Source organism: Miscanthus floridulus, chromosome 3 (assembly GCF_019320115.1).
Source record: "Miscanthus floridulus cultivar M001 chromosome 3, ASM1932011v1, whole genome shotgun sequence".
NCBI classification, from domain to species: domain Eukaryota; kingdom Viridiplantae; phylum Streptophyta; class Magnoliopsida; order Poales; family Poaceae; genus Miscanthus; species Miscanthus floridulus.
Genome location: NC_089582.1, coordinates 621096 through 635384, shown reverse-complemented (window position 1 = coordinate 635384; position 14289 = coordinate 621096). Strand labels below are relative to the sequence as shown.

At 49.8% G+C, this 14289-nt stretch overlaps 1 long non-coding RNA gene across 1 annotated transcript; it reads right to left on the bottom strand.

The window, feature by feature from the left end:
• Positions 1-12074: 12074 nt before the first annotated feature.
• LOC136544737 (uncharacterized) lies at positions 12075-13018 on the bottom strand. Its single transcript, XR_010780814.1, has 3 exons — positions 12587-13018; positions 12390-12454; positions 12075-12242 (listed from the first exon to the last, which is right to left on the bottom strand). It is a non-coding gene; the product is annotated as an uncharacterized lncRNA (long non-coding RNA).
• Positions 13019-14289: the final 1271 nt, after the last annotated feature.

The following is a 14289-nucleotide window of genomic DNA, read 5'->3' as shown; positions in this document are numbered from 1 at the left end:
GGCAAAATTTCTGGCATTGAAATTTTCGTCCAGCTAGCCTAGTACCGACTTGGCCTCGGCCACCCGCTTGGAAAGTTGTGCACGTTTTTTCTCCCGTCAAACGTAACGGCCCGGAATTTCTGGGCGTAAAACGTTCCCGTCCGTATTGCTTTACGGGCAACGGGCTGAACTGAGGGAGCCACACGTCTGATCACAGAGTCCAGTTAGGACACGTTGGTTTGCTGCATTGAAATTTTCGTCCAGCTAGCCTAATACCGACTTAGCCTCAGCCACCCGCTTGGAAAGTTGTGCATGTTTTTTTCTCCCGTCAAACGTAACGGCCCGGAATTTCTGGGTGTAAAACGTTCCCGTCGGTATTGCTTTACGGGCAACGGGCTGAACGGAGGGAGCCGCACATCTGATCACAGAGTCCAGTTAGGACACGTTCGTTTGCTGGTAACCAAGGAAATCAAATCGATGATCTTCATCAATACTACTAAATCAAACTATATATACTTGGTTGTGAGTCCACATACAACAAGTTATGAGTTATGATAGACGTTGTTTGATTGAGATTACTGTATGAGCAAGAACACGAGTTTGTCTCATTGTTAATTATAAAGCCTACTTGAGTAGTTATCGATCTAGCGTCTCCACAAGTACTTTTCGTCGATGGCACAATTGACACAGTGCACAGTAGCTCGTCGTTGGCGGCGCGGCCACCTGCTCAGGTGGAAGTCCCCGCAACCATTCTTTTACCATGGACACGTATGCAGCTCCTGCGCCTCCTCCGTCATGTGCGCCGACACAGCTCCCGCACCCCATCCGTCATGCACGCCCGCGGGAAATGTCGCACTGCCAACAGTTCGTTCGCCCATGCCCACGCCCACGCCCACGCCCACATCCATGTATAGGCGAGGACCATCTGAGCCCGCTTTGTTTCACGCGCCCGCATGCACGCTGGGATTCTTGCCATTGAGGTGGGAGCAGGCGGCGTGCGAGCACCACAAGCACCGGGCGCGCTCGTGCTTGTCCTTGGCTCGACCGGGGATGACCTGAGGCGCCTGGGCATGTGCGCCCAGAGGCCATCGTTGGCAGGGGCGGCGACGGCGGTGGTGGCCCACGGTGGTGAGGCATCCCGGCGGCGCTGGGGTTGGGGAAGAGGCCGGGGAGGCAGCATGGTCGCCTTGGGTGGAGGAAGGAGGCAACGGTGGCGGCATGGGACTCTGCTGCAGCCAGCGGACACGAGATAGAGACCGAGAGATGGGAAGGGCAAGAATGGGGAGAGCGGGATTGGAGCGCGTGGGAGCGAATGGACGACGCGATAGTGAGTGGGAAATTTCTGCCGCGCGCGTGGGAGCGAGCCAAGCTAGGCATCTGAAAGGATGGACGCCATCAACCAAGCATTATCGTTGTTTCTTCTTTTTGTCTGTTTCTGCTTTCCCGCATTCAGTTCCGTGACTTTTTTCCTTCTTTTATGTCTCCTATTTTTCCTTCTTTTTTTGTCTCCTATAATATATCTACATCTATATTTATATATGTATTGAGATTCTGTTGTAACGCACGAACATATTTTCTAGTCTGAACTAAAATATCAATGCTTCTACAAAGTATGAGGAATTAAATGCATGGCCCGTTAGCCGTCATCATCCAGGTACAGATATTTGTTGTGCTGAACCCCTTGAGATCAAATCCGCTCACAGTTATCACATATCTTCCCCGGCCTTGGCGACCACAGCCTTGAGCTTGTCCTCGGCCTCATCGGCATGTTGATGGGCTTCCCGTTCCTTGGTCTGGAGGCTCATCACCTCCTCCCGTAGCCGTGGCACTTCGGCAGCAAGCCCCCATACCTCCCTCTCATGACGGAGGAATAGGGACTTCTCCCGGCTGTGCATCTCAAGGGACTGCAGAAAAATCAGGTTAGAATTGTATAAACAGGGTTCAAAAGTAGAAGATGTGAAGACACGACAAACCTGCCCAGCCGGGGCGACGTCACCCTTCAACACCCCCAACGCGTCGGTCAGAGAGCAGACTGCGGACTCAAGTCCCGAGCGCACACTCGTCTAGTCCTTCACCTCCGTCGGGTCGTCGAGGGTGAACACCGAGTGGCTCGGGTCCAGCCACCTGGCCCAATGGAGCCGGTTTCTTTAGCACACGGGCGGATCGTCGTCCGGCCAGACAAGGGACCGGGAGGGCCCAGCCCCAACCGAGGGGTCGGCCGTTGCAACCGTCGGCGTCGGCCCAACGGGAGCCGACGATACCTCCTCTGTCACTAGCACTCCCTCAGGAGCGGACCCTCCGATGGCAAAGGAGGCTGGCAGCTCGGGCTCTGAAGTTCGAGCCGTCGCCACATCTACAGGGGATGCTTCGGTCGCGCTTCCTCCCGTCTGCCCCACCTCGGGCGTGTCGACCAGCGCGTACACCGATTCCATGGGTGCCTCCTCTGGCGTAATCGGCGCCTCCGCCTCCCCCGCTTCCTCAGGCGGCGCTGTATCCACCTCAGCGTCGTCACGGTGCGCCCCTGGCATGACGCCAGTCAGCTCCTGGGGGGTTGGCCGACACACCAGGATCTTCTGTGGTGCCAACGCTAGGCGGTTGCTGGGGATGGTCCTGCGGAAAGCACCAACGTCACACGACGAAATCCGAGACGCAACGAAAGGGCGAAGAAGTCGTTAACTAACCTCGATGCCATTATCCGGGAATGTTTTGGGGGCTGGTTGCCTGACTCTGACTCCGCCACATCAGAAATTAGCTGCTTTGATCCCCCGATGGGGTCGGTCGGAGCAGGGCGGACTTGCTCCTCCGACCTCGGGGTCGCGTCCTCCCCCACCGATCTTGGAGGCACATCCTCTTCGGTTTGCGCCGGGGCGTGCTGCAGAATCGAGGTCAGGTTGGCCAGCCCCGCGTCGGCCTACTCATCCTCGCATGCAAGTGCACCCCATAGGATGTTGGGGTCAGACTCGTCCTCCTCCTCTTCCTCCTCCTCATCGCCATCGCTCTCCTCCGAGCCTTGCCGACGCTTTCCATGCTGTAGCATCGCTCGCTCCTTCTTCACCTTCCTCTGCTCCTTCCTCGCCTTCGCCGCCTCAGCCACGGCATTGTTCGCCGCCCTCCTAGCCGTATCCTCTGGCAGCGGCGGGTTGGACTCACGGGTGAAGAGGCCAGGCTGTAAACCCCGGCGCTTAGAATCTAAGAACAGAGGAGGGTCGGCCGAGGAAAGAAACTCAAAGAAGACTTACCAGTTCGACGAAACCTGCGTCCGACCGCATTGTGGGATGCCCTGGGACCGGGTACACCACGGCGAGATCCACCGACGGATACGTCGGGCACTCCATCGCCTCCTTGATGTGTTGTGTTGTTTCACTGATGTTGAGGGCCTCACCGGCGACCATCACCGTCCCTTCGGGCACGGAATCCGACATCATCTTGTACATCAGAAGGGCGCGTGCCATCAGCGGCGCCAGCCTCCTAACATGGTACGCTCTGACGACGCTGGTCCCACGAAGACCGCGGCCCTTTAGAATCGCGATGGCTTTGAGAAGGTCGCCGAGCCTCTTCTACTCCTTCCCAATGGGCCCGTACCTCCACGCGTCCGGTGCCTCCTCGATCAGGCGGCCGGTGAAGATCGGTAGAGGGGCATTATCGTCGTTCCTCAGGTAGAACCAGAGCTTATGCACCCCTTGTTGGACTTCGAAAATGGATGGACATGTACTTCAATGACTGGCTGCCTCAAAGACGGATGCTCGCACAACCCATCGGCACCGCCAGGTCCGGCTTCTTCCTCTCCTTCTTCTTCTGTAGCTCGACGGTGAAGAAATACTTCCACAGCTCGAAGTGGGGCTCGACCCCTAGATACCCCTCGCATAGTGTGACGAAGGCCGAGATGTGTTGAATCCCGTTGGGATTCAGATGTTGCAGCTCAAACCCATAGTAGTGCAGCAGCCCTCGGAGGAATCTGTGGGGACGAGTCGCGAGCCCACGCTTGTGGAAGGGGACAAACGAGATGACGTAGCCGTCAGGCGGCGACGGCTCATCCTCGCCACCAGGTACGATCCACTCCATCACCATAGTCCATGCGCGGAGAAGGCCTTTCTTAACTTGGCCCTCCATGCGCGCGTGGAGAACGTCGGAGTGAGGTCACGGCTCCATCGAGGATCAGGGATGGCGATGCAGAAGATCCAGTGGTGGCATAGGGCTGGAGAGCGAGGGCTTTGCCGGCGGCGGAGCGGAAGCAGGGGAACGAAGGCTGGAACTCGAGAGCAAAAGGTAGAAAGATTGGAGGGAAAAGGATGCGGTTGTGCGTACGGAGGCTAGGGAGAAATGGCTCTGTTTATAAGATAAGGGCGGAACGGGCGAGGAGCGAACCATCCGCCTAAATTAACGCGTCCCACACTTCGCTAGATCCATTTCCTTCGGGGGTTGTGCCCTTATTGTTCCACGCAGCATCCGTTGCATTTTCTGCCTCGAGAGACGAGCGCATGCCTATCCAAATCATCCCCGCAAAGGATCCATCGGGCGATGGTTCGCCTTCAAAGGCTACGGGCCGCCGCAAGTAAGTGGGATACAGAGCTAAAAATGCTCCCACGGCCCATTAATGCCCAGGACTTCAAAGGCTAGCCCACCAGTGGGTTCACGACCGCTCTAGGGCACCCTAGAGTGAGGGGAGGTTAAGGACGGGCCCACTAGCGGCCAATACCCGAGGCGCACGAAGCGTCACGGGCATCCCGACCCTCGTTTCAAGTCTTGAATGATGTAAGGTCCATGATTTTTTCCCAAAGAAAGGCATCGAGCCCTCGGACCGGTCGAACGGATCCGAGAACTATATGGATCGGCCACCGAGAATCTAGAGTCAGTCACCTGCTGACCTCGAACCGGTCCCCCACAAAGGGGATGCCGGGGCTCCACTCGAACAAGCCCGTTAACAACTCACCGAGCACCGTGCTCCGTCCAGCGAGGAAAGCATGGCATGGCTAAGCCCCTCCGTTCTAGCGAATAGACGCGTGAGGGATGACGATCACAAGACGAACCGACCCCCCGCCCAGACCCCTGCTACGCGTGGGGGCTCGGGGGCTCAGCATCGCAAAGAGACCGAACACGCGGTCGTAGACAAACGATGAGTCACCCCCAGTTGCGGAAACCGCGGACGGACTGCAAAGCAACAATAACGAACAGCACTCCCGTGCGCCCTCCAACGACAGATCGCAAAAGGCCTTTGCAGGAGTGCTTCACTCCTCCAAAGGCTCGGGGGCTACTGTCGGATATCTATATTCGGGTTTCTGAGACAAAGGATTAATAAGCGCCACGTCGGCTCATCCGATGGTTAAGGACGCAACTGCGGCCTCATCCAAACCCCAGGGGGCAGGCCATGCCTTGTCCGACTTCGAGGACAAGGTCCACCTCGTCCGACCCCTAGGGGCCGGGCCACGCCTCGTCCGACTCCGAGGACGAGGTTTCCGCCTCGTCCGACCCCAAGGCATGGGCTCCGACTCCGAGGACAAAGTTTCCGCCTCGTCTAACCCCAAGGCGTGGGCTACGACTTCGAGGACGAGGTTTCCGCCTTGTCCGATCCCAAGGCATGGGCTACGACTCCTCCGACCCCAGGACGCGGGCTCCGACTCATCTGGTCCCACGGGGAGGGCTTCGCCTCGTCCGACCCCCGAGGGTCGGATTCCGTCTCACTCGGCCCCCTGGATGGAACCCGAACCGTTTCAACCACTACGGCATGGAGGCGCATGCTCGAGAGCACGTCTCGGGTGCATCCTGATGCGACTAGCGGTCGCATCGGGCCATGCTGGGAGACTCACGTCGCCCATCGCGTCAATAGGCCAGCACTGTGCTGCCAACTCCTTGCCTGACCACCGTCCAACATATCAGTTGACTGGCACTGTACCGCCAGCCCCCCGTATGGCCTCTGTCAGGGGATCCTCTGACTATTCCATCCGCTCAGATGGGATGGAAGACAAGAACGGCGCACGACGCCCGCACGTATGCTGCAGTGGCCAACAGAACCCCGGTGTGACGCCGCTATCACCACGATCTACAGGGTCAGTGGGACCCACGCGAAGAGGAGGACGGCACACCCCCGGGAACATTATTTCTCTTTTTGTTTTTTTCTCTTCCCCTTCAGCTGTAACCCCTACTTTCCCTGGGTCTATAAAAGGGAAAGCAGGGCGTCCCACTAAGGGGCATTGGTTCACCGCACCGCAAGAGATCAATCGACCGATAGATCGAGCAGTAGAAACATCGAGCAATCGAACCACAGAGACTTAGGAGCTCCTCCCTCTCTCGCCAGTTTGTAACCTCCTACTACAAACTCAGTGCTGGTAATATGAGCAGCACAAAACTGGACGTAGGGACATTCGGCCCGAACCAGTATAATCCTCATGTCCTCTTAGCACACCATCCTAGCCAGACGTGCAATAATACAAATTTACTCGTTGTTGTTTACTTGAAACACCGACACCCATATTTTTCTTTTTATCTTTTGTGTACATATGCAATAATTGGTCTAGATTGTTAAAAAAACCAATTGTTCTATATGTATGTTTGAAGCCGTCGTCAGACATGTCGTTGCAAATCGGTTTAGAAAAAAAATGATTTCTTTTTTTTTTACAGTTTGCTAGGCACCATATTCTAGAGTTGTGCAGGGTCTCTGATTTTTCCAAGACTATGTTGGTAATTTTAATATAATACATAGCTTCGTGATACAAAATTGGATGTCAATATTATCGTATAAAAATGCCTACTGATCATAATAATTGTGTATCGCATAAATAAAAATATTAATAAAATAATTATCAGTTAAAGCTTTGTCTAACGAAACAAAGTATATATGGCTGTAAAAACAGACACAATCGATCAATGCATCCTCCTCGAATGTTTTAGTATCGGGAACGTTATTCGGAGTCATGATAGTTGTTTCCTTACTGCATCCAGTTGTCCAACCTACTTCTATAAGTCACCCTAACATCACATTATGTGAAATTGATGCATCCAATTGTTCAAGCTACTTCCTGACATCACATCATGTGGAATTACCAACTCTTCCATCCCTTTGAACACACGTATGCAAACCCTACCCCTATGAGCACCTTTGTCTTCTGTGTCAGTTCTTTTTTTTCTTTTCATAAAGACTCTCGTGTATGAGTTAATGATTAACTTTAGCTTTTATCCTTTCTCAAGGATCAAGGGTAGCATATATATAAATGTCTTGGAAGGAAAACGATCGACTGTTGTTATCCCACAACGCATGGCCTTTGAAGTGAGTGCACAAGCATGTATATGGTTGTCACACGCATTCTATGACTCCAAGACAAAAAGCATCCATCTAGTGTAGGTCTAGGTTTGGGAGGCTACAGGAGAAAATCATTCACAAGCATCTGGCTAAAAAGTAATTTAGTTTAAGGTCATGTTTAATCGGATGCCATAGATTGTTGTAACTAAGGTTAGGCATATGTCAATATTGCGGCACGCCTAAGTTACAGCAAGATAAGGTTACTTTTTTGTTGGCTACCACCATATTTTAGCTAACTTGTGGCAAATTGAGTATGGCTCGCTTCGCTGAAAAAACAAGCCGAAACACTATTCCGGCTGATTTGTTGTGAGAGAAAAACATTGTTCTGGCTGAAAAAAACAAACTGAAAAGTACGGATTATAAGACAAGCGAACAGGGCCAGTGTTTGGATTCCTATCGTATGATCAACCAAAAGTTTGGAAAAAAAGTATGTGAGCACTTGGTTCATATAATTTGTATACAGCTACCTCAATTTATGGAGCGACGAGTTTACCATCCGTCATCCTATACAACATGTCAACATGCATGCATGTTACGAGATCTTATTATTTTCCTTTTGTATTTCAAGTAAGATTGGCATGATCAAAATTCACTAGATTGGCTGCGGTTCTCCCTCCACCTGTGAGATCCATTGCTTCTACTAGCTCTCCACACTGGCGACCACCGCCACTTCTCGTCCCTTCCCTTTCTCCTATATGGCTATATGCTCCTCTACACCAGATTTTGGACGACAGGCCACAATAATCCTCGCTTGGACAAGGCGACTGCTCGCTGCGAATGGAGGGCAGGGATGAGGTGGTGGGCTTGCTTCAGTGATTATCTGCAGGTGGCGACGGTATGCGGTGAATACGCATGGGCCAATATAATGGCGATATTCTTTGCTTGTCATCTTTGCCGGCAGCAGTGAGGTTCCTTTTGATTTTTTCCCCTCAACTGGACTAGTATAACAAGAACTCGTAGGAAAAAATTATGTCAACAGGCAGTTGAACATGACATTATCAATTTATCATAAATGACGAAGTGACTATTGTCTGTTTCTCATCATCAGAATCTATGTGCAGTCTTGTTGTTTCGCTGAGGAGTGATTCCTAGGAAGAATCCGCTCCGAGAAGCAATGCCAAATGGTCTCTTCTTTTGACCAACTACATTTTCTCCCAACTCAAAGTTACCTATAGATCCTCCTAACACAACCAAAACATGTCCGGTCCATGTGACAGATATCTCCCATACGACAAAAATCTTGAACCACTGTAGTCATATCCAAACTGAAACAATGCTTCCACAAATACGAGGAAAGGCAAGAAATACATGACGTGTGCATTGGCACCAGCAACTATTCACCCTCTTCTAGATGTCGGGATATCTGGCGCCTGCTACCTATGGGCTATGAGAAGTCCCAAATATTATAGGAGATATAGTCATGTTGGCTTCTTAATAGGCACACTGCTATATAAACATTTTTAGAAGCATCTCGGTTTTTCTCTCCCCCCCCCCCCCCCCCCCCCCGTTTGCAATTTCATTGAAGCTGTCTCAAAATATAAAGGACCACACCTACAAACCACCCCGTATATATAAATTGATTTCAAAGAATGGTAATGGCATGACTTGTGAAATAATACTAATTATTTTGATGTAGTCGCTTGGGTGTGAGAATTTTTTGCGGTTTTTTTGGAAAAGATTTCTTAGGGCGGCCTAACTTGTGAACTGTCCGTAAAAACTGAATTTTATATGCGGTTTGTAGTGTCCACCGCCTCTAGATTTTGATTTCTATGAGCGGTTGTAAGGTGGCCCATCCCTAGAAATCGACTTCCAGGTCGGTTGAGTAGTAACCTATTTCTATAAAGGCTTGATTTCTAGGGACCATTTTTAGAGGCGGATACAAATTCCGCAACTTCAAATTTATTTTGAATTATGTCTCTTCAAATCTATTTTGATTGCAGTTACAAATCATTTATATAGGTGTGGTGCAACTCAAGATCCAATAGTTAACCACTTGGATGAAAATCTTATAAATGCATTGAATGTTTTGGAAAATCGGTTGTACATGGATTGTAACTCCCTACGCCCTGTAATTGAATCAACTTCTAGAAAATTTAGGACGTAGGTGTCTTCCACCCGCCTCATTAACCTGTTGCATCTTAATTGCTTGTGATTTGTCTGGTGGTGGTGTTTGGTGCATCTTAGAGTAAATTAAAAGGTTGTTTTTGAAGGCAACCCTTAAATGTTGTTGTGAACTTGAGGATGAGAGAATTAGGTCAGTTTGAACAGTGGAGGTTTCATTTTCATTAAATGGTGGTGCCACACAAGCAAACTTGATGACAATGGCACTAAAAAGAGGGAGAGTGGACGAGTTTCATCTAGATGAAATTAGGTGTACACTCTTTTCAAAACTTGAAAATGTTTCACACTAGCATTGAGGGGCAAAAGTTTTGTTTCATCCAATAATTGTCCAATCACACATCAAATGCTTTTGAGTAACCGATATGCAACAATAAAATTGAAATTATGCATTGTGGGAGATTGTTCCATTCATCATCACAAATGACTCTAGATGATGTGACAGTCTTGGAAACATAAAAAATGGAACTCACTATTGAGACTGGCCTTAGAGGCGCTGGGGTGGAAGACACCAAAGACAAAGGTGGGTGCGGTTAATGCATCAGGGCTCCAAGAAGAAAATAAAAAGGGCCATGGATTGTCACTCCTACGAATCAATTTAACTTGGGACAGAGTTTTGGGCTAGAAAAAAAAATTAACCTGGGATAAAGGGAGTATACTGAGTAGTTACTCTTCCTTGTCAACCCATGTTGACATCACGTGGGATTCTTAATTAGTCATATATAGTTCCCTGCTCTTCTTCGGTACGTATTATGGGCGATGCTACGGTACAACCTTTACTTCCTAGGAGGTAATACTTCAAATAAATCTAAACCATTGATTTTGAGGATATTTTGAATTAACTAATCAATTAATTATCCTAGAAGAAAGAAAAAAAATCTAAAATCCCCTCAATCACGGGAGACAGCGAGCGTGCGGCCCGTTCCTTGTCGATCGGCACTCCCTTTTTCGTACGTACAAATTAGGAGCGACGGGTATATTTCAGCGTGAGCCGTGCCGGTGATGATTGCTCGTTCTTCTAGTCGTTGAAACAAAAAATGACTATAATATCCTCTTTTTGTTTTTTGTTTTCTCCTACTCCTCCTCCCCCCCCCCCCCCCCCCCCCCCCCCCAACCCCCCTTGCCCGACCAATATATGGGGCCTCTGGCGGATCATCTACATGCCTGTGGTCTATGAGATATTCTATTAATAATATAGAAAACATAAAAGCTTATCTTCTTCATTGGCCCACCATCCATTTCTTCCTCACCTTGTACATCACACCATCCCATGGCTCGGCAACTGAGACGACTCCTGGCGCCGCGCCTTGCCCGCACAGCCTTTGCTCCGGTCTGTCCGCATCCACCCCGACGACTCCCAGCGCCGCGCTCGCACAGCGTCCACTTCGGTTCATCCGCGTCAGCAACTTCGCCTTGCCTCCACTGCTTCGTCGCAACAACTCCCGGCTCCTCCGTCCTGGCAACATATTTCGATTTCGTCTAGTTATTCGTGATGGTTTCGATCCGGTCTCAGTTTGATTTGATACGAACTTTTGTTTTGATGTCGATCTTGTGCAGGGTGGCCTCAATTTATTGTCTTACTACACCTTGCAACCTCGCATTACCGATTTGGAAAACTCCTTCCCCCTGTCGATCTCCAACTCTTTGACGACGGATAGGAACCTAGAAGTGAACGTCTCCAACTCTACGACGACACGTAGGAACGTCCCCTTGCTCTTCAGCAATCGGTTCTTTGACGATAAATAGGAAAAGGTTTGTCAAATAGCATAAGAGCTCACGTATATATCATGCTGAGGAGATGTACGGGGGACATGCATCCAGGATTGCATGCATGCAAATTGTATGCACGTGGATGCATCGAGGCTACACCCTACATGGAATTCGCGTGGGACTCGGTACGTGGGCAGCTAACCAGCTGGAGGAGCGCTTGTTGGTTTTTTCTTTCCTAGTTGGGCCCATGACGTGTCCGAGCGGGAAAGGAAAAAAAAACAGAAAATTTGGGAGTTCGGTTTAGACTCTGTGCTTCGTGCTGGCCTCCATATATAAGTCCGGACAGAATAAGTTCTCTATCGTCGCGGAGGATCCAATGGCAGAGAAGGTGCAGTGGGCGCGGGAGAATCGCAAGTTTCTCATCAACCCGGAGTGGGTCAAGGCAGCGAGTTTTCGGTGGTGTCGGCAGGACGAGGTAGCGTTCTAGGTGAAGACGGGTGGTGCCGGCAGGACGAGGTGGCGTTCCAGGTGAAGGCGATGAGTTTCCGATGACTCCGGCAGGACAAGCCAGCATTCCCGGTGAACTTGGATCTGTTGCTGTGTGATGAATGACTTGATGAACTCACGAGGCAAGCATCGCCACCAAGACACGAGGGCGTTGATAAATAGCAAATCTATGAGTGTGGCAGGAGTCTTGTCTGCCTTGACTCGTTGCCATTGCTGCTAACGGAAATGTTAAACAACTAGTACATTGAAGCGTGTAAGAACACTGCACCACAGCCAATCTATAGCGTCGAACAATGGTCGCTAAAACATAATATTAACGACCAACAATTGGTCGGTATACCACAACCAACATTGCAGAAATAGACAAACGATTTACCATGGTCAGGTAACAATGCTATCTTTGTGGTGTTTACTACAAATGTAAGCTATTCCCCAAACAAACATGGGATCTGCACACATTAAGAATAATACTTGATATATGGTCATTGCTGCCAGCTCTATCACAAAGCATACTGAAGCCCACTGCATCACCAAATCTATAAATAACCCAGAAAAGATATGGATGAAATGCTAGCGGATTTACCTGAACCATGTATCCAGTCATTTTTAATATTTAGTTTGCAACTCTGAACACCTGCAGACAAAAGCTGTTATTAAGATAAGAACTTATTACGACATTGCTGTAGTGAACATGTACAATATTTAATCCATTAGCAATCTAACCATAATAAATATACTCTGTACATTTGCTTTCTGATAATCTGAAAGAGGCTTCTCAAACCTTATCATTATTCTCTGGATTTTAATATATGCGATGGCATCTTGATGTAGGAGAATCACCTGAAACTGAAGATCCATAAAAATACAGTGCTAATTAGTTACAAACCGGTAATGGTAGCAGGGAGAGTACAGAAACACAGCAACAGTTCACTGAGATGAACATTGCTAGAAATCACTCTCATGCATATTGGAACATACAATGGAAAATATTGTGGCTGCTAGAAACCATCGCATCTTATGGTTGCTTGCTCCGTAGTTGAAGCTGTTGCATCTGAAGGGATTTGGAATTTGGGAATCGGCAGCGCCACCAGGAGAGCGGAGCGGAGGGGCTTACCGGAGGTGAGGGAGCGGACTAGGCGGAGTGGATCTGTGTGCAGTGGGGCGGCGGACCGGCCAACCGCGCATCGGGGACGGCTGCCCTCTCGGCGAGGACAGTGGCCGCGGCGGCAGCTAGCAGCGAGGACGGCGGCAGCGAGCAGCGAGGACGGCGGCCGCGGAGGTGGGGACGACGTCCGCTGCGGCGAGGACGGCAGCGACGGTGCCCCCGGCGACCGAGCGGTGGTGGAGGTCAGGACGGGAGAGAGAGAGTAAGTGAGTTTTTTTTTTCCAAGAAACTCGAGCCCGTGGCGGCGGCTGATGGGGTGGCCGGTGCATGTGCTCAAGGGAAGAAAATTTGGTGGATAGCGTCCAACTTGTAAGCCGTGCAACGCCCACTCCGATGCACGACACCTATACACAAAAATGATCCTATGGTCTGTTAAGTACGCGCTCGGCTCAGCTCCAACGACGGCCGCATCCTTCGTTTCCGACAACTGATGCACGGGACCGTCACGCCCAGTTCTTCAAAGGAAACTAGGCTCGCCATACGTGTGTCTAGCAAGTCTACACATACAACAACAGAATGTAAAATATCATAATCAATGTTATTAAATAACGTACACTTAACTATATTAACACTAACAACTATCAGAGTACGGTGGAACGGTTGCTAAACTTCTCTTCAGGCTCAACTCTTCACAGGGACGGCTGACTAGGGGCTCCGTACACCAAGCACTTCTGACAGTCTTCTCTAAACTCCATAACTTCTTCATCAATCTTCTAAGCAGCATTTACTACAATCTGGGGGTGTGGGAGGAATAGCAAGGGTGAGCACATATCGTACTCAGCCAGTACAAGCGAAAAGTAAATGACATGCCAGGCTATTAAAGGAAAGTTGACTCGGGCTTACTGCAGGTTAGCATTTTAGTTGACAATATTTTAATTAATGCGACCTAAATTACTAAAGTGGGTGAAAGATCCCAACCATTATTAAAGAATGAGAAACATCATTATATCATTATCATCCGAGGTAGCCACCTCCGTCTGAGAAACCATCATCTTCTGTCCATCTGTCTAGTTCTAATCATGTGAGGGTCTGGGTCGTTCTATTATAATAGTTTTACACTCTGCAGAGGTTGTACACTTTCACCTCAAATCGTGATTCCCATTTGCCCGGGGTAGCGAACCCCAAAATACTACCAAGGTGAGCAGACATGGTTTCACTACAAGACTTTTCACACTTTCCACTAATAGGTAGCAACCCGCTAAGGTTTCCCCTCAAGAGGTATGATCCCTCCCCCAAGGGGTGCCTAACAAGAAGACTAAGAAACCAAAATGCACCTCCTTGCCAAGCCAAGATCAAATCAATTGGAGCCCCTCATGCGCCCACCAGGTAAGCCGCCACAAACTAGCAGAAGGTCTAATACTACATCAAGCTAGAGCTATGTAACTTGAGGTTGTACGATATATCCTAGGTGGTCGCTCCATGAACCCGTCCTTAGGGAGAGCAGACACAAAGTATCCCCAAAACGAGAAAGGCTCCAATACTCGTTCCCCCATTAACTTAAACCATGTTGCTACAA